The following is a 25,529-nucleotide window of genomic DNA, read 5'->3' on the forward strand; positions in this document are numbered from 1 at the left end:
ATTTGTCGTGCTCGGTTTCCAAACAAATCGAAAAAACAAAGCCAGCAAAAATGCCAGTCATCTTGATCACTGTAACACTGCTGACGTCAAGCTCTTCTTGAATTCCGAGTATTATCCGTACGGTAACCTGAACTTGGACATGAGTCACAATTGCTTTGCATTACTATACGAGATGTACGCAAACTTTCAAGTCACCTATTACGGCAAAGAACTCGAGCCTCTGTTGACGAAGAGCGAATTTGTACTGTACGGACCTTTGATTTTCATCGACTGTTCGAAACAAAACGAGGCTCTAAAATCTGGACCGGTAGATATTCGTATCGAATTTGAGGCTAAAAATAACTTTCCTACCGGTACATCTGCCTACTGCTTGATTTCACATGATCGTATAATTGCATATAGCCCGCTGAGTGGTGGGGTGAGGAAATTGGTATAAAAACCTTGAACGTTGTGACAATCGATTCAGTTGTTTTTACAATGGCGTTCATAGTCGACGTACAATGATTCAGAAGACGGGTCCCGGTTTTACAACAAAACAGTTGGCAGTTGTGTCACTCGACGAACATACCAACCCGTCAATTTTTCTCTTCGAACCTCCGTACGATTGGAATTATTTACTCGCTCTATTCAGAAGCGAAAATTTACGGCTGTCACGAAATTATCATGAACTATCCTCGGAAGGTGATGATTTACCTTTCGAGAAGCTTGACTTCACCATCGAATGTATGTCGCTACGTGATGCTTCAACAGTTTACGTAAAAGGTTCTGAGAAGAAGAGTTGGCTGCAGAAAATTCTGGGTGAAAAAGTTGATGTCGTTGATTTGATGGATTTGGGTTGTCCGTCGTTGCAGAAATTAAATAGAATGTCGGATACGAATTCAAACTGTACGCATTATGCTATATTACATCTGTAATGATTCTTTATGATTTTCTATCCGTAATTATAATATTGTAAGCGGGTCGTACCTAAAGTTAAAATAGCCACCTCGTTTTATTCATTATTGAAAAACATACACTACAGAAACAGAAAAAGGTAAACTTATCTTTCTAAAATGGGCGTGTCCGATTGTAAAATCGAAAAGAACGCTAATAGTCGTAACAAAAGATATAGCAGGCACAAAAAATAGAAGGACAGAATAAATTAATAAATAAATTTACCATGGCCGATCCATGTATAACTAAAATCTAACGACAAAAAAAGATGGCCGGGCTTAAGGTTATAAAAGATAAAATGAGCCAATAGGCGTCACAAAAGAGAATAAAAAAGAGCGGAACCAAAAAAAAAAGAACGAAATAAATATGTATAAATAATAAAAGGGACAAAACAAAACAACACAGAGCTACTGGGAACCCCGGGGTCTTCTTTGTAGGCCAGGTTCCTTCTTCTTGCTCACGAATATCTCCTGTCCTCCAGACTACTCGGCAACGGGATAATCAGTTTGTGTATAAGATATAAGAAATGGTGTGGTCCTTTCGGATAGGTGGTTGGTGACTGACTAATCGTCTTTTGGCTCGCTTGGTCTCAGCAGCTCCGTACATGCGGATTTTGAATTTTCGTGTACTGGCAATCCTGGCCAGCCTCACGTGACCAAATCTAGCCCGATATCTCGCACACATCCAAACTGTGCAGCTCAAAACGTATTGTTACTGCGAAATTCTTTACTGAAACACAAAAGACAGTTATTCATTCCCATTGCCTGAAGCATGGGTATGATACGGTTGAGTAAGAAACATGTAATTAAACTCATATATCAGCATTATGAATCTTATGTCAAACTGTAATCTTAAGTTCTTTTTCAATAAAATATCCTTCATGATCGATACCGACCGTATTTTAATTTCTAACCTCTATTCTGTTAGTTAAGAGTTTATTTTAGAAACTTCCAGAATTCAACGTCGCACCGAAATCCTTTGATCGCGGGCCGCTCAACGTCAAGGCGAAACTTCACGATTCCGAGTATTATTTTCGTCGACCGCGTACCTCCATCGGTTTTCTGAAGACGTTTGAATTCTTCCGCGCGCCTGTACACCAACGTAATCATGTTCTGCATTCCAAGAGCGATAGTAACCTAACTCCGTAGGACCTACAGCTTCAAACGTACGCTAATTCAGATGCTGGTCGACCTTCCACTCTATCCTTGACTGAGTCCGCTAAAACCTCATCGTCCAGTTCACGTCACAGTTACGAGGTTCGAACGTAGCCTTAAAACCTTTGTCTTTGCTCATCGGTGTTCAGAATAGTACCTTCTTAGATTGTAAAAGTTGATTCGAATTGCTGTTACATAAATTTGTTGGGTTGAAGGTGGACAAGATGGTTGAGTGCTGAGTGACATAGACATATAATTTTCGATAATGTTATTTTATTTTTCATTAAATATCGTACTATTAAATAGTGAAAAATAAAAGCTTTGTGGAAAAATTTATACTATTTTCTTGAAGCTTATGAAACGTAGAATAATTGGAAACGCTGCGCACGTTGTCCAGGTACGGTGTACAAATTAGGCGAGAGTCGACGCATCTTTGAATTTAATTTGACCGTACTGACCGCCCAGATACTGCAAGAGCAACCGCTTCTGCTCCATCGTCTGCACCAATTTCTGAAATAGGGTCTCGTCCTCGTTCAGCTGTCGCACAATTCGTGCCGGTAAGAATACGCTGAGTTCGTCGTTCAGATCTCTGATGACACGCTGTCCAAACCTCGTTTGGACTCGTGGAATGTTGGTGACTCTGTGGATTTCGAAAATTTCCAGCTCCGTTAATTTATTCGTCGGCAAAAATTCGTTCATACTTGCAACTTTGTTGAGTTTTATGAAATCCATATTTTCTTTAACGCTTGGTAGTTATGTGTTTCTTAATAAATTCAGATTTGCGAACTTTTTTGTCACTTCGTTGATTTCTGACTTCTGGTTATTAACGGTTTTCAAGTCGTGAATATTTTTCAAGAACAGATCGCTTCGCTGTTTTAATTCTGCTCTGTTTGAAGTTCTCCTCATGAGAACTGAAGGTGCAAGACTGTCTTTTTGACCTGAAATTTAGTCCTTTATAGCCGTATTCCTCCCACCAGGCACACAGAATCCTTGAAAAACTTTTGGAAAGCTACCGAAATGATGTGTCTTTGATTGTACGTTAGAACCTTCTAGAATTCAACGTCGCACCGCAATCCGTTGTCCGCAGGCCGCTCGCGGTCAAGTCGAAACTCGTCGGACGATCCCGAGTATTGTATTCGTCAGACGATTCCGAGAATCTTCCAGGGTCAAAGAAGCTCTTTCTCACGGTCCCGGACCGCTCGCCGTCAAGTCGAAACTTGTCGAACGCATTGTTTGTCAGCCTACATTCGGTCAGGGTCGAAGCAGCCGCATACAAATTTCAGAACCTTCAAGAATTCGACGTCGCACCGCAATCCGTTGTCAGCAGACCGCTCGCCGTCAAGTTGAAACTCGTCGGACGATTCCGAGTATTGTTTTCGTCGGACGATTCCGAGATCCGTTTATGGTCTAGGCGGCTTCTTCACATGACTCACGAACCCAACGTCGCACCGCAATCCATTGTTCGCAGGCCGCTGACCGTCAAGTCGAAACTCGTCGGACGATTCCGAGTATAGTTTTCGTCGGACGATTCTGAGAATCGTTCAGGGTCGAGGGGCTTCTTTACACGGCTCATGAACTCAACGTCGCACCGCAGTCCGTTGTCCGCAGACCGCTTGCAGTCAAGTCGAAACTTGTCGGACGATCCCGAGTATTGTATTCGTCAGACGATTCCGAGAATCTTTCAGGGTCAAAGAAGCTCTTTATCACGATCCTGGACCGCTTGCCGTCAAGTCAAAACTTGTCGAACGCATTGTTTGTCAGCCTACATTCGTTCAGGGTCGAAACAGCCGCATACAAATTTCAGAACCTTCCAGAATTCGACGTCGCACCGCAATCCGTTGTCCGCAGACCGCTCGCCGTCAAGTCGAAACTCGTCGGACGATTCCGAGTATTGTTTTCATCGGACGATTCCGAGAATTGTACGTCGACCCGAAATCCGTTTAAGGTCAGAGCAGGTCTTTCAAAATTCAACGTCGCACCGAAATCCTTTGACCGCATGCCGCTCAACGTCGAGCCGAAACACGTCGGACGAATTGTTTGTCAGCCCAGATTCCTTCAAGGCCGTTGTATGAGCCAACCAACGTCGTACCTTCGCCCTCGAAACCTCTTTATCCCCGAAGAATCTTCGCGAACTTTCTGGAAGCGCTCAAAACCTGACACATGCCAGGATTCTCGGTCGAACGTTCGAGGATCCACCGGGTCCGCTCGAACGCCTGAGGATTCACGGAGTGCGCTCGGTAATACAGTTATCGATCCTGCTCGATGGCATGAATTTCTTCACCGACAAAGATCACAATTTATCCCACAAGGGGTAACACCACGGCAATTTCAGGGATTTTTTACCGACGATCATGGTCATTTGGAGGATTTTTTACCGACGATCATGGTCATTTGGGAAATTTTCTCACCGACGAGCGGTCCGCAGAGCACATTCTATTTTACGAGAGTGGGGGTAACCTTCAAGGGTTCGCGTCTGGGATGCACGGATAGGCGGATTGGTCGGCGGATGGGCGGCTTGGTCGGTGAAGAACCCAATAAACATTGCTGGTAAATAAATCATAAGAAATTCGTCGAAAAATAACGTTGTATATAGTTGAATAATCGTTCAGCACATACGTTTTTTCTCGTGAAAAATGTCCGCCCTGATACAGGTTTTTTCGACTGCGCTCATCAACGTTTTCTGTTAGTGATTATGATCCGGATATTCCCACGGTTGAAGTAAACGTCGAAATTACGGTTTTCGGAAACGTAATGAAACAAGTATGAAAGAACGCAATTTAAATGTTAACGTAGACGTTTAATATATACCTGTTATAGCCACCATTTTTCGTGGTTCAAACACGTTTAATAAGCGTGTTCATTGGAAAATTTTTTTTATAATAATACACGTACTTAATGTGTGTTGATTTAACGTAAAAACGATATCCGTAAACAATTATTATACGTTTAATTGAATACACTTAATCGAATATCACGCGGTTCCGATAAACGTGTAACAACCAACTTGAGAATATGTTTTCGGTATAATTTTTCATGTACTATATTAATGCACAAGCTGTTAAAAGCTTCTTGTATGGTCAATATGGACTTATCTCAGGGGTTAGATGATACAGCAACGCTCACATTCTTAGCTATTTCAGTAATGGTAACTTGCACCAATTAAATGATATTAATTATTTTACATCCACACCTATGTATTCTTATGAGAAATACAGGATAACTAAATGAGATAAAGCACACACCTTTGCGAAACATGATGTATATTTATTATAAGGTACTTTCATCCAAGGCAACAATGACAATAGTTACATTGCACACGTATCGAAATATCCGCTTTAACAATGTATCTGAAACATAACAGTAGTTTTTTATATACATTTGAGATTCGTCGCAGAGACACATTTTAGACTTGTGTGTGAAGCTTGTTGGTATGTACACACATATGCTGTAAGTGGCTATTAATGTGAAATTAAAATTCACTTTAGCCATTTACTTTTGAACGGCTGCGCGTTCATTTTGGCGATATGAGCTACGCATATCATATTTTTAGCGAGAAAAATTTGCTTGAGGAGAGTACAATTTCGAAATTTTTAGGTGAGTTGAAAAATTAACGACGGAGCCAGGAATCGAACCTGGTATCTAGAGATGCTTTGCCGGAGACTTACTCCACTAGACCACCTAGCCGCCCTGACTACACTGTCATTAATTTCTCTCATCACCTGTATTTCGAAAATTGTTTTTGTTTTCGTGTGCCATTGAATTTGTTTACATTTGAGATTCGTCGCAGAGACACATTTTAGACTTGTGTGTGAAGCTTGTTGGTATGTACACACATATGCTGTAAGTGGCTATTAATGTGAAATTAAAATTCACTTTAGCCATTTACTTTTGAACGGCTGCGCGTTCATTTTGGCGATATGAGCTACGCATATCATATTTTTAGCGAGAAAAATTTGCTTGAGGAGAGTACAATTTCGAAATTTTTAGGTGAGTTGAAAAATTAACGACGGAGCCAGGAATCGAACCTGGTATCTAGAGATGCTTTGCCGGAGACTTACTCCACTAGACCACCTAGCCGCCCTGACTACACTGTCATTAATTTCTCTCATCACCTGTATTTCGAAAATTGTTTTTGTTTTCGTGTGCCATTGAATTTGTTTACATTTGAGATTCGTCGCAGAGACACATTTTAGACTTGTGTGTGAAGCTTGTTGGTATGTACACACATATGCTGTAAGTGGCTATTAATGTGAAATTAAAATTCACTTTAGCCATTTACTTTTGAACGGCTGCGCGTTCATTTTGGCGATATGAGCTACGCATATCATATTTTTAGCGAGAAAAATTTGCTTGAGGAGAGTACAATTTCGAAATTTTTAGGTGAGTTGAAAAATTAACGACGGAGCCAGGAATCGAACCTGGTATCTAGAGATGCTTTGCCGGAGACTTACTCCACTAGACCACCTAGCCGCCCTGACTACACTGTCATTAATTTCTCTCATCACCTGTATTTCGAAAATTGTTTTTGTTTTCGTGTGCCATTGAATTTGTTTACATTTGAGATTCGTCGCAGAGACACATTTTAGACTTGTGTGTGAAGCTTGTTGGTATGTACACACATATGCTGTAAGTGGCTATTAATGTGAAATTAAAATTCACTTTAGCCATTTACTTTTGAACGGCTGCGCGTTCATTTTGGCGATATGAGCTACGCATATCATATTTTTAGCGAGAAAAATTTGCTTGAGGAGAGTACAATTTCGAAATTTTTAGGTGAGTTGAAAAATTAACGACGGAGCCAGGAATCGAACCTGGTATCTAGAGATGCTTTGCCGGAGACTTACTCCACTAGACCACCTAGCCGCCCTGACTACACTGTCATTAATTTCTCTCATCACCTGTATTTCGAAAATTGTTTTTGTTTTCGTGTGCCATTGAATTTGTTTACATTTGAGATTCGTCGCAGAGACACATTTTAGACTTGTGTGTGAAGCTTGTTGGTATGTACACACATATGCTGTAAGTGGCTATTAATGTGAAATTAAAATTCACTTTAGCCATTTACTTTTGAACGGCTGCGCGTTCATTTTGGCGATATGAGCTACGCATATCATATTTTTAGCGAGAAAAATTTGCTTGAGGAGAGTACAATTTCGAAATTTTTTTTTTTTTTTTTTTTTTTTTTTTTTTTTTTTTTTTTTTTTTTTTTAGGTGAGTTGAAAAATTAACGACGGAGCCAGGAATCGAACCTGGTATCTAGAGATGCTTTGCCGGAGACTTACTCCACTAGACCACCTAGCCGCCCTGACTACACTGTCATTAATTTCTCTCATCACCTGTATTTCGAAAATTGTTTTTGTTTTCGTGTGCCATTGAATTTGTTTACCTTTGAGATTCGTCGCAGAGACACATTTTAGACTTGTGTGTGAAGCTTGTTGGTATGTACACACATATGCTGTAAGTGGCTATTAATGTGAAATTAAAATTCACTTTAGCCATTTACTTTTGAACGGCTGCGCGTTCATTTTGGCGATATGAGCTACGCATATCATATTTTTAGCGAGAAAAATTTGCTTGAGGAGAGTACAATTTCGAAATTTTTAGGTGAGTTGAAAAATTAACGACGGAGCCAGGAATCGAACCTGGTATCTAGAGATGCTTTGCCGGAGACTTACTCCACTAGACCACCTAGCCGCCCTGACTACACTGTCATTAATTTCTCTCATCACCTGTATTTCGAAAATTGTTTTTGTTTTCGTGTGCCATTGAATTTGTTTACATTTGAGATTCGTCGCAGAGACACATTTTAGACTTGTGTGTGAAGCTTGTTGGTATGTACACACATATGCTGTAAGTGGCTATTAATGTGAAATTAAAATTCACTTTAGCCATTTACTTTTGAACGGCTGCGCGTTCATTTTGGCGATATGAGCTACGCATATCATATTTTTAGCGAGAAAAATTTGCTTGAGGAGAGTACAATTTCGAAATTTTTTTTTTTTTTTTTTTTTTTTTTTTTTTTTTTTTTTTTTTTTTTTTTTTTTTAGGTGAGTTGAAAAATTAACGACGGAGCCAGGAATCGAACCTGGTATCTAGAGATGCTTTGCCGGAGACTTACTCCACTAGACCACCTAGCCGCCCTGACTACACTGTCATTAATTTCTCTCATCACCTGTATTTCGAAAATTGTTTTTGTTTTCGTGTGCCATTGAATTTGTTTACATTTGAGATTCGTCGCAGAGACACATTTTAGACTTGTGTGTGAAGCTTGTTGGTATGTACACACATATGCTGTAAGTGGCTATTAATGTGAAATTAAAATTCACTTTAGCCATTTACTTTTGAACGGCTGCGCGTTCATTTTGGCGATATGAGCTACGCATATCATATTTTTAGCGAGAAAAATTTGCTTGAGGAGAGTACAATTTCGAAATTTTTAGGTGAGTTGAAAAATTAACGACGGAGCCAGGAATCGAACCTGGTATCTAGAGATGCTTTGCCGGAGACTTACTCCACTAGACCACCTAGCCGCCCTGACTACACTGTCATTAATTTCTCTCATCACCTGTATTTCGAAAATTGTTTTTGTTTTCGTGTGCCATTGAATTTGTTTACATTTGAGATTCGTCGCAGAGACACATTTTAGACTTGTGTGTGAAGCTTGTTGGTATGTACACACATATGCTGTAAGTGGCTATTAATGTGAAATTAAAATTCACTTTAGCCATTTACTTTTGAACGGCTGCGCGTTCATTTTGGCGATATGAGCTACGCATATCATATTTTTAGCGAGAAAAATTTGCTTGAGGAGAGTACAATTTCGAAATTTTTAATGATAATTTTTAATTTCGAATCTCAAATGTAAACAAATTCAATGGCACACGAAAACAAAAACAATTTTCGAAATACAGGTGATGAGAGAAATTAATGACAGTGTAGTCAGGGCGGCTAGGTGGTCTAGTGGAGTAAGTCTCCGGCAAAGCATCTCTAGATACCAGGTTCGATTCCGTAGTTTTTTATATACCAGTTTGTCTGTATCGTTGATGCGGACATTTTATTATGCCAACGATGTAACTGTGTGAATGTTGACTGGGATGTATAAATAAACATACAGTCTTTTACATATACGCATACCTCAATTGTACAGATGTACTCACAAGAGTATAGAAGTATAGCAAATAGTAAAATTAAGTAAACATGAACAAACAAAAACTTATATCCGATACAAGAGGTTTGATAACAAATAAAACATGAAACAAAATAATCATACAATGATTATACCCTAACGAGGAAAATTGTTAACTTTCATCTCGGGACTAGGTAAAAAATCACAATCCTGACAAAGTAAAATAATAAAAAGTATTGGCACATTATTTCAACACAGAACACAGATGCTATAGAGGGCGTCTTCTAGGTACGCAGTACGCAAGTTTTAACCAATATTGGACCGCAGTTGGAGTATTAACTTTCCTGATATCACTGCTAATCCGTGAAACTTGACTGGGATGTAATATATACACAGTCTTTTACAAATACCTACATTGCATAGATCAGTTATATCGAAGGCTCACATAAACACGGACGTGCACTGACCTCGGAAGTTGGTCAAATTAGACTGATTCACTGATCGCGTGAGCTGAGAGCCTTCGCGAACGGTGGTGGGGGGGCATTCTGGCGCGTCGTCCTCGGCTCTCAGCGTGCAGGAACCGTACGAGTTACAACACGCTGACCTAGCGAGCCAATCAGAGGCAGAAGAAGAGGCGCGAGTATTTCACGCTAGGACATTCTCGATTCTTCGCGACCGCTTGTCGTTTGACACATGCGCTCATTATATGTATATGTAACATCCATGGTACACGAGCTTCATCTACGGCCACTCGCTTTCCTAGCATGGGTTATTCCAATATATACATTATGGTATAGGAAAACGTATGTTTTACAAATAATAAAGACGCCGCGAAGGGATGCACTTATATGCTCAACTACGTAATTTCTTGGTGACCTTTGTAAAAAAATCTGTTCATCGATTTTTCAACTTTTTTTCCTATGTTGGGGAATTAACAATAACACAAGGAAAAGAATTTGAAAAAATGGAGGTAACATATTGTTTTACTTTACAATATTACGTAAAATAAAATTATCACTTCTAGTGTTATGTCACCTGAATTTTTTCATATTTTTGATGATACTTACTAGTTTATCGAATGAAAAAAAAGATTGGAAATCGAATGACCAGTTGTTTACAACATTTAAGGTAATCAGAAGAACGTGCTGAGGAGGATAACAAAACGTTGAATTTTAGTCACTGCTAACATGAGAAAAACTTGAATATAATGATTATAGTTCCAAATTCAAACATCGCAATATGTAAGTAAATGATGTAAAAGTTGATTCCTGCCCTCACTATGTTGAAAAGGGTAGTATTCTTGGATATGAAGGTCAGAAAGGTACGAAACAAATCTTGTTTACGTTTCGGCCCGAGTAGGTATATAATTCTGTGTATCGATATGACAAGTCTATGTACGACGTAATTTTCACGTATTACATGTGATCAGTAGATCAAAAGTGTATTGACTTAATTATTAAACAATTAATGAGAACATATTGGCAAGGTATGGTAACTATACGAAACGTTAAACTTGTGTTACTGGTGAAGAAATAAAATATGTATATTAGCTGTTCATGAGACTAGAAATATAATGGATTTTACCACACGTTTATACTACGGATCTCGCTTACCACAATAAAACGTTGATGATGGAACGCAGAAATTTTGTATTTTAATACCTACAAATATACCGATTTTTAACGAATTTAAATTGACAATTGAGCTAGTAAACAAAACGTTGATTATTAGTCTAGAAACCGTTGTTTAAATGTTGTAGAAAAGCAGTGAATGAAACGTTAAGCTTGTGTTACCGGTGAAGGAATAAAACATGTATATTAACTGTTCATAAGACTAGAAATATAAACGGTTTTACCACACGTTTATACTACGAATCTCGCTTACCACAACAAAACGTTGACGATGAAACGTAGAAAATTTGTATTTTAATATCTACAAATATACCGGTTTTTAACGAATTTAAATTAGCAATTGAACTAGTAAACAAAACGTTGATTATTAGTCTAGAAACCGTTGTTTAAATGTACGTGTAATGAAAATCGTATAATATTTGTGGAGAGACAACGATTAATATTTTACTGAAAAATTACCGTACATCGAACACGGTAATATTTTCTACCTACACCATAATTATACGACCTTAACGTTTCTTCAACCACATTTTAACCGGCTCATGTTTACTGGGAACATGTTTGTACTCAGAACCGGCCTTGTTATACTACTCATGAATAATGTATTGTTGCGTTCAGCGACCACCTTTCAAGATTGGATTAAACTGCTCGTCTGGTATATAGGCTGAGGGATAAGAATTACATTGTAATATGGATAAACGCTTAAGGTTATTCGTCTGCTTCATTTCTGGACTCCACCCTAAATCGCCAGATGGGCAAAGAAGAGGGAACGTCATTGGGTCGACATAGGACGGTAGTTTACTTAAAATCCGAATTGTTTTATTTTTTCTATCGCAATATTCAGGATATACGCATAAGTCGAAATCAGGAACAGTTCCGCCTTTAGAAATAATTAACGCTGCATATTCAGCAGTTAATGGTTTGTTATATCTACGCATGTCCACATTCGGTTTCCAAATAAAATATAAACAATAATAATTTCCAAATTTTTTTGAGCATTGATGTAAATGTTTATACTTTTTAACAAACGGATTAATTTCTCCCAATTCAGAAATAATTTTTCTCGTTCTTGTATATTTTAACTAAAGATTGTTCAATAATCTTTCTTTCACTGCTTCATAATCATCGTAGATGTAAATTTGACCGCATTTGGGACTTTCGTTTTTCTTTGGATATAAAGTAGTAGGTGCATAATGATAAACCTGACCCTGAATTTTCAGATTATAAACACCATGCCTAGAATTTTTCAAAAAGTTTGTTTCGAACCTCGTAAAAGCAAATTTACTGTTATAGTAACGAATTATACTCCGAAACACGATATCATCAAAAAATTTGCTCAACTTTTCGGAATACGGTGACAATGAAGGTAAAGATACTCTACCTCCATGGCAGCAGTTTTTCTTCAGAAAATCGTTGATCCAAAATACAGCATTGCAATACTCACAAACATATGCCATATCACCAATATCATAGTATTGACTGTTGTTTGAAGCACCTCAAGGGCGATACCATTTCGTTGCCTAATAAGATCTCGGGTTCGTATTTCCATCTTTTTTTCCTCGCATACACTGTAAATCCGTTGCGGTTTTGTTGCGTTTTAATTTCAGCAATGCTTATGTTTTCGATACGTTTTTTCTTCAACATCTTTTCCCTATTTTTTTCCCGATATTTGCGTTTACATTCCAATTCCGTTGACCGATGTTGCTGTGCATATTTTTCTTGGCATTTGCGTCGCTTATCTGTCGAATCCATTTCAATGTTTCTTTTTCTTTAACACTATTTCTCGATTATTTTCAAGATATTTGTATAGCACGATTTTGCAGTCTATAATTTTTAGACGTTATTTATTTCTCAAAACCATAGTAAAAAATGTGGAATATATAACTGTTCAAATTTATATTTCGAAAAAGCTGCTTATCATTAATCAAATAACGGCCCGAAATTAACGTTGTATTGATTTGTTTCGACTTTCAATTTTAATTCACACGTCAAGACTGACACTATTTATTTTTTCCAGTTTCTGACAATTTATATAACCGTTTTTATATACGGCCCGAAATTAGCGTTATATTGATTTGTTTCGACTTTCAATTTCAATTCATACTTCAAGACCGACACTATTTATTTCGTCCAGTTTCTAACAGTTTAAATGACCGTTTTTATATCATTTTTTTTTTTTTTAATTTTACACAATGACCCAATATAAAAATAAAAATGGAGAGCCTATAGAAGTACGGGGCCTGGCCCAAGTCGCGAAAGGTGCGAAAATAGTGATGAATATGCATCTACTTCAAAAGATAATTGGAAGAAAAAAAATTAAACATCCATACCTTTTTCTAGCACGGATTACTTGAAGAAAATTAAAATTGGTGAAAAATCTGTGTTAGTTTTATTCTGTCTTGTATATAAATAGTGCTCCTTTGATATTTTTTAAAATGCGATATTATATGTTCAAAATTAATTAATTCGTAATTCGGAATTCCGTAAAAAATTTGATTTGTAATTCTTGTTATTTCACTTTAATATTCAACATTTTAAGGAATTCTTTGTTATAGAAAATGATTTCTATTGTGTTAAATGAAATGCCAATTCCATATTTCAATTTTTCATAGATCTATAGTTGGGTACATAGAAGAAGTCGATCTGCCGAGAAAAATCGAATCGAGAGATTTATTGAAACAATTTGAGGTATTTAGATTCATCATTATCAATTCCGAAGGGACCAGAATTCAATGTGTCGTATGGAACAACGATATTGAAGTTGTTTTTGGAAGAATACATTCAAATGAGGTATTTATTAAAGGACCATTCAAGTGAGACTGACTTGAAAATCGCGGATATTCATGATTTTTTTTTTCGAATAAAATTTGATAATCAGTTTGATTTCTTTTTTTCGTTAATTCTAATGACATACCAAACGTTTATGAAAGTCTATATTTTTGGATAATGGAAAAAAAACGTTCTCAACAAATTTCACACTGGAATAGTCCCTTATTCGGCACGATTTAAATATCAATTTCCATGATATTTCAAATTCCCATAAACAATTATTTAGGTCGTCCTTGTCGAGATGGTAATTGCAAAGGAAACAAAATTTAACAATGGAAATGTTCCTTACGAACTTCTGGTCAAACCTTATTCAAAAATCACAAAATTGGATTTCTACGACGCCGAACCAGATCATGCAAAAATTATCACAACCGATTTAAAAGATATATTTACGACATTTGATTATGTTCGTAAGTCATTACGAAATAATAAAAATTAAAATTAAAATACACGTACTTATTAGCATCATACAAGTGAATAGAAAAAGATACAAAAAAATTCATTTATCTATACAAATAATAATATATACAGGAGTAAAGGGATACATACGGAATGAGTTCGTGTCAAAAAACATTTGTAAAACGAATCAAGTTTTTGGGGCAATCACCGATGGCCGATATAAATTGGAAGTGGTAATATCAAATTATGAGAACGAAATTTGATCGAAAAGAGGGCGAAATATTAAACTTATAGGCAAAATAGAAAACAATGGTAATACTTCAGAACATGTCTTAAGTATTCTTTTTTACTATCGGTATTTTTCGATTTTTCGACAAAAAAACCAATTCGAGAGCTCCATGTGTATGCTTTTCACCCGGTTCTTTTCAAGACCGCCCAGAGTATACGAATCCTTAGTCACGGAGGCACAATTATTTTCACAGAGACAACGTATTTCCATGTTAACAATATGAAATGTGTAAAAAAATTGGTTTCAGAAGTGCTGTTACGAAATCTTCTTCTGGGAAACGAACAATCGAAAAGAAAAGCCACAGATAACCTTTCCACTAGCGTCTCGAAGGTTGAATAATGAATATATTAAGATATTGTATTTTGCGCCTCTTCCTCTAGATCATCTTGTAGTACCCCCACTCCACGCCAGTGTTACCACATGTTTACAGTAAAACTAGAAACTTTTGGTCTCCTCCGTTGGTCTATCTGTCTGGACTATCATTCTTCATCTTTGTGCCGGTGAAACCACATGTGTTTTTTATAAGTTTTTTACAAATTGTTTAATCATGGACAAGAAAAGATACCGAGGTTATTCAGACGAGGAAGAAGACAAGGATAATCGAATGGAGAAGCGACTGAGGCGACTGGAGGATGCGATTTTGGAAATACGAGACAATAAGCGTCACAAGAAGAGACGTCGTAAGTTTATGTTTCCTTCATGTTCCAGAATATTCGATAGGATGCATCGGCAGGCCTCTGGCCTATATGGCAGAGATTGGCGTTCGATGGTCACTCGTTTAGGCACTAACCTATATCGAGGAGTTATTACTCAGACCGGTGCAAATGTTTCGAGGCCACCCGTGTAGGCTCTAATCTACACGGAGGAGAGTTTCTCAAGGCGCATTACTCGAGGCACCCTATAGGCCCTAACCTATAAAGAGGAGTTGAACTCGGCCAAAACATGCCCGACGTCATTGCTAAACGTTCTAACCAGGGGGCAGAAAACAATGAATGAAAACCTATAGGTTTCAGACGCATACCTGACGACCACGGAATAACGTCGTCATTATTGTTTTTACTTTCGTTGATAGGACGTCACCGAAGCTCAAGGTCCTCATCGTCAGAGGCCAATCGGCGACGGCGTAGCAGAGAAAAAAGCAGAGGAAGAAGCCAATTTCGAAGAAGCTCTTCGAAAGGATCCAGCGTGTATGAGCTGACCTTCTCCACGACGAGTAGATCATAAGGAAAAGCCTGATCCTCGCGAACTTAAACGTGTCGTGTAAGGAGACCTTGAACGCTACTGTCCCAGATGAATGGCTGTTCGGACAACAATTGGAGGAGAAATTAAAGGCGGCGAAGGCACTTGAGAGCTCGCGCAAGGAGCTGAAAGCTCCTCAAAAGCCACAGGGACAGAAGAATTCAAAAAACTCGACAGCCCCGCCGCGTCGTCCTCAGGACAACCAGAGATTTGCTACGACGTCAGGCGGGAGAAAGGAGCCGAGGAATCAAGGATATTCGTTATTCCGCCGAGACAACCACAAGAACGGGACCAACTGGAAGAACAATCAGAAGTCCGAGCGGAGCAACAACCGGAAGCGTTATTAGAACCAGTAAGTTCGACTGTCGGAAGACTTAGATTCTTTAGACAAGAATGGGAACAGCTAACGCGTAACCCGTTAATATTATCGTGGATAGAGGGCTACAAGATACCCTTTGAGTCTCAGCCATGTCAGTCTACCTTTCCGAGGGGAATCTTCGATTCTAAAAAAGAGAGGGGGGCGATGGCCGATATAGTAGCGAAGCTGCAACGGAAGGGTGCTATCCGCCAGTGCGACAGCACTCACGGCGAATTTCTTTCTGGCATTTTCCGGGTACCGAAGCCGGATGGTGGTTCTCGATTTATTCTGAATCTAAAGCAGTTGAATGAGTTCATTCAGACGGAACACTTCAAATTGGAAGATCGAAAGACCCTTATAAATCTCTTGAGCAGGGGTTGTTTTATGGCAAAAATTGACTTGAAAGATGCCTATTACTCGATTTCGATTGCTGAATCTAACCGAAAATTTTTAAGATTTCAATTCGAGGGTCAGCTTTATGAGTTTACGTGTATGTCCTTCGGGCTCGCCACAGCGCCATATGTTTTTACTAAACTGCTAAAGCCTGTAACGACCGATCTGAGGCGACAAGGGTATTTTTCGGTCATCTACATCGACGACCTTTTGCTCGTCGGTAGGTCTTTTGAGGAATGTCAAGCGAACGTTCGAGTCACGTGCTCGCGTTTGCAGAAATTGGGATTTACAATTAATGACGAAAAATGTCAGCTAATTCCGACAAACAAATGTAAATATATCGGGTTTTGGTTTGATTCGCTAAGTATGACTATCGAGCTTCCAAGGGAGAAAAGATTAGGAGTCAAACAATTGGTTTTAAAATATAGCCGTATTCAACGTTGTAAAATTCGCGAGTTTTCAGAATTTGTCGGTAGCGTTGTCTCGTGTTGTCCAGCGGTTAGATATGGCCTGGGTCACACAAAGGCATTCGAGAGAGCACGATACCTTGCCTTGGAGCAAAATAAGGGAAATTACGACGGTTATATGACCCTGTCTCAGGATCTTCATTCGGCTCTGAAATGGTGGGACAGAGTTATCCTCTCCGCAAAAAATTCAATTAAATCTCCTCAATATTGTCGGGAAATCTTTACCGACGCGTCGATATCAGGTTGGGGCGTTGCTTGTGGAAGCGAGAGATCTCACGGATTCTGGAGTAAAGAAGAAAGGAAAAATCATATTAATATACTAGAACTCAAGACGGCTCTTTTCGGGTTGAAATGTTTCGCCGATAACTTGAGAAACTGCGATATCCTCTTGCGGGTGCAAGGGACTGGTACGAGACAAGGGGAATTTGGGTCTTCGCGTCCTTTATTAGTACGAAGGAGAATACGGAGGTGGATTTCGAATCACGTCGGCTTGAACCCGAAACCGAATTCGAGCTGTCAAACGCAGCGTTTCATTCGATAGTCCAGAAATTCGGGAGACCCGAGATCGATCTTTTTGCGAGTTGAATAAATTCGAAATGTGAAAAATATGTCTCTTGGCTACGCGACCCGAACTGTACAGCCGTAGATGCTTTTACTATGTCGTGGGAAACGATTTTTTTCTACGCATTTCCACCATTTATAGTCATTCCGCGAGTCCTGAGAAAAATTAGAGACGAAAACGCAACGGGTATTCTTGTAGTCCCTGACGGGCCAGGACAAGCTTGGTATCCACTCTTTCGAGCCCTCTGTTTTAGTGAGCCGCTGATTTTTAAGCCTAACTCGAGATTATTACTTTCCGCGAACAGGGAACCTCATCCGTTATGGCAGCAGACTACCCTGGTGGCCGCAATATTATCAGGAAAGCCTTCGAGATAAGGAACGTCCCCGAGGAATCCGAGTTGATGCTGGCCTCGCTCCGCAATTCATCGATGAAGCAATACGACGGCGCGTTGAGGAAATGGTGGTCTTTTTGCTCAGACAGGAACGTCAGCCCTTTCGATAATTCGATTGAAAACGTGTTACTATTACTAACCAACGAATATAACAAGGGAGCATCTTACGGATCCCTAAATTGTTTAAGATCGGCGTTAGCCTTAGTTTTGGGACCTCACGCGGGGCAAGACCCTAGAGTAAAAAGACTGTTTAAGGGAGTGTCTGAGTTGCGTCCTCCGAAACCCAAGTACGACGAAACGTGGGACCCTAAGATTGTCCTGGATCATGCGGCCAGTCTAATGCCTAACGAAGAGATCTCGCTCAAAAACCTCTCGCTAAAAGTTGTCACCCTACTCGCACTAGTCACGGGTCAACGAATGCAGACTCTTTCATTAATTAAGATACCGAATATTCAGAACCTGGGTGAAAAGATACAGATTAAAGTTCCGGATAAAGTAAAGACTTCGGGGCCCAACAGAAGACAACCTTTGCTAGATGTACCATTCTACGAGAAAGATAATAGTATACGCGCTGCAACAGCTTTGGTGGCATATCTTAAGCGGACACAGGATCTCAGGGGCGCCGAACAAGCATTATTTGTTGCAATCAAGAAACCATACGGGGCGGTTTCAGCCCAGACTTTGAGTCGGTGGGTGAAAAGTATGTTAGAACAGAGTGGCGTGGACACAAATATTTTTTCGGCGCATAGCACTCGACATGCTTCGACGTCGGCGGCGGATAAGAAAGGAGTAAATATAGACTGCATAAGGAAAGCGGCAGGTTGGACCTCAGCCTCTCAGACCTTTGCGAGATTCTATAACTTACCTGTGTGTAACGATAAGGACGCTTTTGCCAAAGCAGTTTTAGATAAATAAGAAGTTTTCATTTGTTCGAGTAGTTATTTTTGTTTTGGTTGTAGTTGTACTACACTTTTGGGTTGTTTGTTACTTGAGAATATATTCATTTTCGACAATTCACCGTGTTTTGGTGCCGTAATGATCTTTAAACATCTACAAGATGATCTAGAGGAAGAGGCGCGAAATACAATTGAATGATTAAACGAACTTACCTGTAAGTGAAGTTCTATCATAATTGTATGTAGCGCCTCTTCCGAATAGATCAGTCCCACCCATAGGTAACCCAACTCTGTGTACACAGAGGTAAACCCAAAATATTACGGCAAATACTTTGAAGAAATGATAGTCCAGACAGATAGACCAACGGAGGAGACCAAAAGTTTCTAGTTTTACTGTAAACATGTGGTAACACTGGCGTGGAGTGGGGGTACTACAAAATGATCTATTCGGAAGAGGCGCTACATACAATTATGATAGAACTTCACTTACAGGTAAGTTCGTTTAATCATTCAATTAAGGGCGTTGCCCAGCTAGAAAGCGCGGGCTACTCCGCTTCCCGCGTTAACCGTGGCGAGAGAGAGAGAGAGTAAAGAAACAAGTGAGACGGAGCAGCCGAGCTGTCGCCGGAGTGGGGCGAGTGACGCGGGCTAGCCTTCACCACCCCTCATGCGCATTCGGTTTCAGATACTTTTAAACAGCCCAGTGAGCCGCGCTCGGCACAACGCAGCACCTGATGAATAATGGAAAAACAAATAGACTCCTTTCAGATTCCACTTGCAAAATTTACTAATAATACAGAATTTAGTAAGGAACCCGAAACTATTTTTTTTATAATTCGAAAACTTGTCATTAATGAGGTAAAAATCGTCAAACATTTGATTTGTTTATAAAAATTGGAATTTTCAATAATGTTCAACATTGCATTTTTTTATGAAAGCTTATTCGTTCACCTTTCGAATGCAGTGTAAACGATGTCTTTACGTCGAATAGAACTGGATATATGCGCGCTCTTTTGCATCAAAATTGAATGATTGCTTGTAACTTTCGAAAACAAACATAATTCGGACGAACACCAAAATGCGTATCGATTCTTTTTACCTTTATTTCATGTGAAAAAAAGTATGAATAGATTGAAAAAATACGAGGTCATTTTTTGATTGACGTGACGTAGAATTCCTTATACGTATGTTGATATAGATATACATTTTTAATATTTCAACGAAAATTATATTCACCGGCGTCCGTATTTCTACGCAATGCGATCACGTGACTGGTAATAGTCTAATAGCCGGTATTCATAGTCAGGTTCGATTTGCAGGACTGTCTTGAGGCAGCTCAAAGCATAGCTTGATCGGCTGAGAGCTGTTCCTAATACAGTCTCGAAAATAATACGTAACTATTTACGAATACCGTCCAGACGTCGTCACAGGTAATTTTAAATTGAAAATTGCAACGAATATCTGTGAGCAAATTCATGATATAACAACGAAAATATCATCAATCTCCCAGGTCTCACCACGTGGAGGTCGCTATCAAACAGAGATCCACCTAACCCGTCCCTACCTCCCAACCATGATCGGGTTTGCACCAAACAAATACAAATTGATAAAAAATAATATAAAATGATAAAAGTAGAATTAAACTCGCTTAAACTTAATAAACATAATCACGAAATCTGTATGAAAAGGATCTCATAGAAATTAAATTGAAACAGTACAAGTGAAACATGACAGTAATCTTGATAAAGAAAATTGATATAACAAAGCATCGAGCATTGTATACATTACATGGCTAAATAAGTTCTATAAAAAGCGCAAGCTATGGAAAGTAATACGTCACGAGTGCAGGTCACAGATAGTAATGAAAAAATAGGCTATGGAATATTTACATGATATATAGGTATACACGCAGTTTGGTCAGACTACGGAAAGTATTCCTGGAATGAATAATCAGATATATAATTATAACGATATGACTAGCAAATTTTTAGCACAGTAATACACATAACTAACTGAACATAAATCACAGAAATATTGCACGTAAGCTATATACAAAGCTATTATATTTATGTACATATGTACATATATTTATGTTACGGTTTTTTGTTGTCTGTCGGTCGTGAATTTACTGTTTCTTACGCGCGGCCTAATCTGGGCTTCGATGATTTCAGGGGGTTCGCGGATTGAGAGTTGTCGGGCGCGTCTAGAATCTACGATCTCGGGTAACAAACAAAAGTGAAGCAAATCTGCTAATTTATTCTCCATTTTTTCGATCCAGAATTTATCGTCACGTTTTATTTTATCAAAAATCAATCCCTTTGCCGTCCAAACTATAAAATAGCACCACTTCCTATTCGTAATGTGTAGAAGACCTTGGACCTGATACATGTTATTATGAGAAAGCTCTAACTTGGCTTTCCCACCGATTATTTTCGTCTGAAATATTAATTCTGTATCCCAAAAACCTATCGAGCGAGCGTAGCGAGCGAGCAAAATTTTTAAATGTTCAAGTGAAATTCCACAAAAAGTACTCCAAAAAAATCTCCAAAAAGCACCTCTGGTGCAAAAACCTTTCGCCAAGTATAATAATGTGACAGCCACCCACAAAACAGCCACCTACAAAACACCCACCCACAAAACTGTCATCGAATCAGATACTACTGCCAAGTATAATTTATTTAGAAACTAATGATGATTTTGATATACTATAACTAATAATGACAAAAAAAAAAATTGAAATCAAAATTGAAATTAGAAAAAAAAAATTTTAGTTGAAAAAAAAAAATTGAAGATAGTGGTACATGGCGGGCCTTTTCAAAACAAGCACAAGAAAATACAAGTCAAGCTATATCAATGTTGTAATGGCAATATAAACATGGGCCCGCCAAGTACTACGTACTCCGATTTTTTTTTTTTCTATCAAAAGTTTTGTTTTTTTTTTCTTTCAATTTCAATTTTGATTTTAATTTTTTTCTTGTCATCATTAGTTATAGTATATTAGTTATATTAGTTTCTAAATAAATTATACTTGGCAGTAGTATCTGATTTGATGACAGTTTTGTAGGTGGCTGTTTTGTAGGTAATGTATGCATGTATGATTACCCCAGATTTACGTCAAGTTTATTTCTAAAAACAAAACGCGCGTATTTTAGTGGCCTAATATATACGCGCTGTATTCACTTCGTATGGAAAATTCTGCCGGATACCTTGTAATTTCACCTTGGATACTTAGGTAGTCATAATAAGTGATGAGAATATTCCTTATGATCGTGTATGAAAGTGTAAACACTAATGCAAATTGCCGAATAGTGATTTCGATCATGTAACCTGAACACGTAACAAATTGATGACATATTTTAGCGACTAATGCAAACCGGGCTAGTACCACACGTCACAATGCATTCTAGTTTATATTTCCGTATGTATAAAAAACTTGAGAATGAATTTATACTGCTATTATGAACAGCAATATCGGCTCTTGAAAGTACCTTCTTCGATTAGAGCCCTGCGATTGTTCGTACTCAAGTGATTGAATCTCGAAGTCGGAGAGGATGCGATATCAATCATATAAATAATTCGATTTACCTAATTTTTTCCTGAAATTTGCCAAAATCTTTATGCCGGGTCATTTCTTCTTCTTCAAAGACAGGTTCCTTCTCTTCTTAGCCATCGCGGAAATAAATACTGACTCGAAATAATGAAAAACACGGTAGAAAAACACAAACAAATATAAAAGCGCGGAACACTATCCACGTGCCGAGCGACGAGGATTCGAAGGAGGGGAATTGTAGTGGGGGGGTTTGAGTCTACTCTCCTCGCCTGTAATTCGCATGGCCGCCGGCCAACGCGGTCGTGGCGCTAGCAGCCGCCCGCCTTTTTCGCGAAAAATTTGCTGTTTTATGCTTCGTGATTTTCCTTTTCATTTCCTCATTTTTGAAGACAATTAGGTTCTTAGGGAGTCATTTTGAAGATAAAGAATAAATCTGTGCTGCGTGTTTTGCCGAATTTCGAAAAAAAAATTCACTGTCCGCTGTGTCTCATTTCAAAGATAACGTACGTTCAAGTACGTTTTTCGCAAATCTGAAAGTGAAATCGAAAATTTGGCAATATATGCGACACAAATCTATTCTTTATCTTCAAAATGACCACCTAAGAATCTAATTATCTTCAAAAATGAGGAAATGAGAAGGAAAATCGTGAGTCTCTGTTCGCGCGCGCTCTTCGAGGCATAGGCAACGCCCTTAAGATAGGAAAGAATAATGAAGATATGATGACATAATGAAAGCCAACCCATTTTCAATCATTCAATTTCAACGAACAAAACGGTAATAAAATGCAAGAAAAGCCCTCTCCCATACCACGGAATGTTGCTGTACAATTCATCATCTGGTCTCCATCAGTCTCTCCAAATTCCAGTGAAGTACAACAGAAACAACACAAGTGTCATCCAATTGAACCCAAACAAAATCCAACCTAAACAACACAACGACAGACCCAAACGGCTAACCCAAACGGCTCACCCAAACGACTAACCCAACCGGCCGACCGAAACGGCTAACCCAAACGGCTGACCCAAGTGGCTGACCCAAACGGCTAACCCGAACGGCTGACCCAAACGGCTGACCCAAACGGATAACCCAAACAATGATCAGGACCCGAAAGGAAACTATTTTATAATATAGTAAGATGAGATATATATATGCATATATAGAAATCGTTCTGTCTATTCAACAAAACAAAAAATGTAAATATTTTACGTAGAAAAAATATTAATAGAATTCATTGTGGTATATACGAGTATATAGATATGTATTTAGAATTACAGTTATACCTAATTTGAAGTAATATAATTAATGTAAATAAATCTAGAATAAATATATCTATATATACATATATATAGATAAATATATATAGAGAACAAATCCAAAGTTGGGGCTTCAATACTTAGAAAAGAGAAGCACACCAGAGTGAAAAACTAATTTGGAGAAAATCTGTGAAAATCATTGTAATATACAAAACTTTTATATATGTAGCGGGACAATTTCTTGGAACTATACATACAATGCGCATGCGCAAGTTTTATCGGCTGCACGGGCGAGCTGGCCACTCAGAGTTTCAGCTGTCAAACTCTGTTTCTGGCGTCGATGCAGTTCATACGAATTTTTAAGGTTAGAATCTCAAACAGTCGAGATAGTGACTCGGAAAGTTGATGCTAATGCTCTTTGAAAATTGGCTATATTCGACTAAAATGAGAAATCTGTTCGAATGTTGGGTGCTTGGAAGAAACGCAGCAGATAGGTGGGAACACTTTATTTGATCACTTTTATTATTTTGTACTTTAGAAATAACAATGAAATTTTTTCTGTCAACAGGTGATACGGCCAAAATAATTGCATCTCTAATATTTACTGTTATTTGCCTATTCAATTTATCACACATACAAAGATCATCGACACTTTCAAGCAACTAAGCAACTTTCTCACTCTCTTGTGATTTCAGGCGGTAATATTGAATTTTATCACTTTTGAAAATGGGACATTAAACCTAGTGTTCAAGAAATTTGAATATCACACTATCTGTAACAGAACTGTGAATCTTTTTTTTTCGAAAAAGTAGTTCAACAAAATTTACAACTAGTCGATAGTCAATGTATTTTTAATGATGTTTTACTGATGTTCAATTAAATAAATGAAGGGAACCTAATAATCAAATTGAAAATTCAAGTAATATTGGATTTATTAAAATAATTTCTGTATTTCATGTTAGTGCGGTTCGAAACAAAGAAAATCTAATCGGAAGCGTAGAACTCAGAAACGTAGATCACATCCTGTGACACGAATTGAAAATCAACTTTCTCAAAATGCGCCTCAACGTCACAATTACCTTCAAGGACAATCATGTTTTACAGTAATGTCAGAACATTATTACGAGGATATTGACTTATCGGATTCATGATTGTACCCCTTGATCCATCGAAATGAATAAATATCTAATTTTCAACGAAGTTCATGAAGATTTTTTTTTCCAAATAATGTAATCCGATACAATATCTTGTTCATAGTCCTCCGAACATTACCTTGTAACAAGAATATTTGGAAAGAGTCCCTTTGTTGCAGGAACCATTATAAAATTCTTGGTTTTCAATTCGTGCTACTGAATAACTTCTGCGTTTCAGGTTCCATTTCCAATCTCAAAATGAGATTTTTTTTGCTCCAGACAATGCTCATATGAAATGCAGAAATAATTGCGGTAAATGGAGATTCACAAGCTTTCAGTCTTAGCGTAGAACCCTACGAAGAGTGTAAAATTGAATTTGGTTTTGAGTTATCGTGCAACTAGCTAGCCAGATGACACTGTCAACTAAAATTAAATTTAAAGACACTTTTAACTGAAGTTATTTAACAATTCTTGATTTAGATTGATTCAGTTTGCCTAGCAAAATTCAACCCCACAATCTAATTGAGGACTTGAAAAACTATTCATCTGAAGTTAATGTCAGAGAGAGTAGAAGTAAGCTTCAAAATAAGATACCAAATTGAATGGCATAAAGATTGAAAAACAATGCTGGTTTTACGTGGGGGTGGGAGTGTACTGAGCGGTGGTAGTTGATGATTAATTGAATAATGAAGCTCCCACGTAACGACAATGAATAAATATTAAAACTAAGAAAAGACCTACCTTTCGATAAGCCGGTAATTTGTAGGATCGTGTCGCTATAGTCCTGTACAGGTTTGTGAGGTTTGTTCAAATTGTTGAGGCAATTTTATAATAATGAAAATGGGAAAAAGGTCGTTCAAAATGAATGGTTTGATATGATTCAACTGGTAAAAGATGTAGTATATTCTGTATGATTTGGTGATCG

General features: G+C 38.2%; 1 protein-coding gene and 1 long non-coding RNA gene across 3 annotated transcripts in view; one reads left to right on the plus strand and one right to left on the minus strand.

Annotated features, from left to right (window-relative positions):
• LOC107217405 (regulating synaptic membrane exocytosis protein 1) overlaps positions 1-25,529 on the plus strand; it is a 1,749,170-nt gene that overhangs the window by 882,487 nt on the left and 841,154 nt on the right. The gene's annotated exons all lie outside the window — the stretch shown is intronic.
• On the minus strand, positions 1,287-25,342 carry LOC124295527. Its single transcript, XR_006905478.1, has 4 exons — positions 25,331-25,342; positions 23,491-23,498; positions 21,781-21,793; positions 1,287-1,622 (listed from the first exon to the last, which is right to left on the minus strand). It is a non-coding gene; the product is annotated as an uncharacterized LOC124295527 (long non-coding RNA).

This window comes from Neodiprion lecontei, chromosome 7 (genome assembly GCF_021901455.1).
Source record: "Neodiprion lecontei isolate iyNeoLeco1 chromosome 7, iyNeoLeco1.1, whole genome shotgun sequence".
In the NCBI taxonomy this organism is placed as follows: domain Eukaryota; kingdom Metazoa; phylum Arthropoda; class Insecta; order Hymenoptera; family Diprionidae; genus Neodiprion; species Neodiprion lecontei.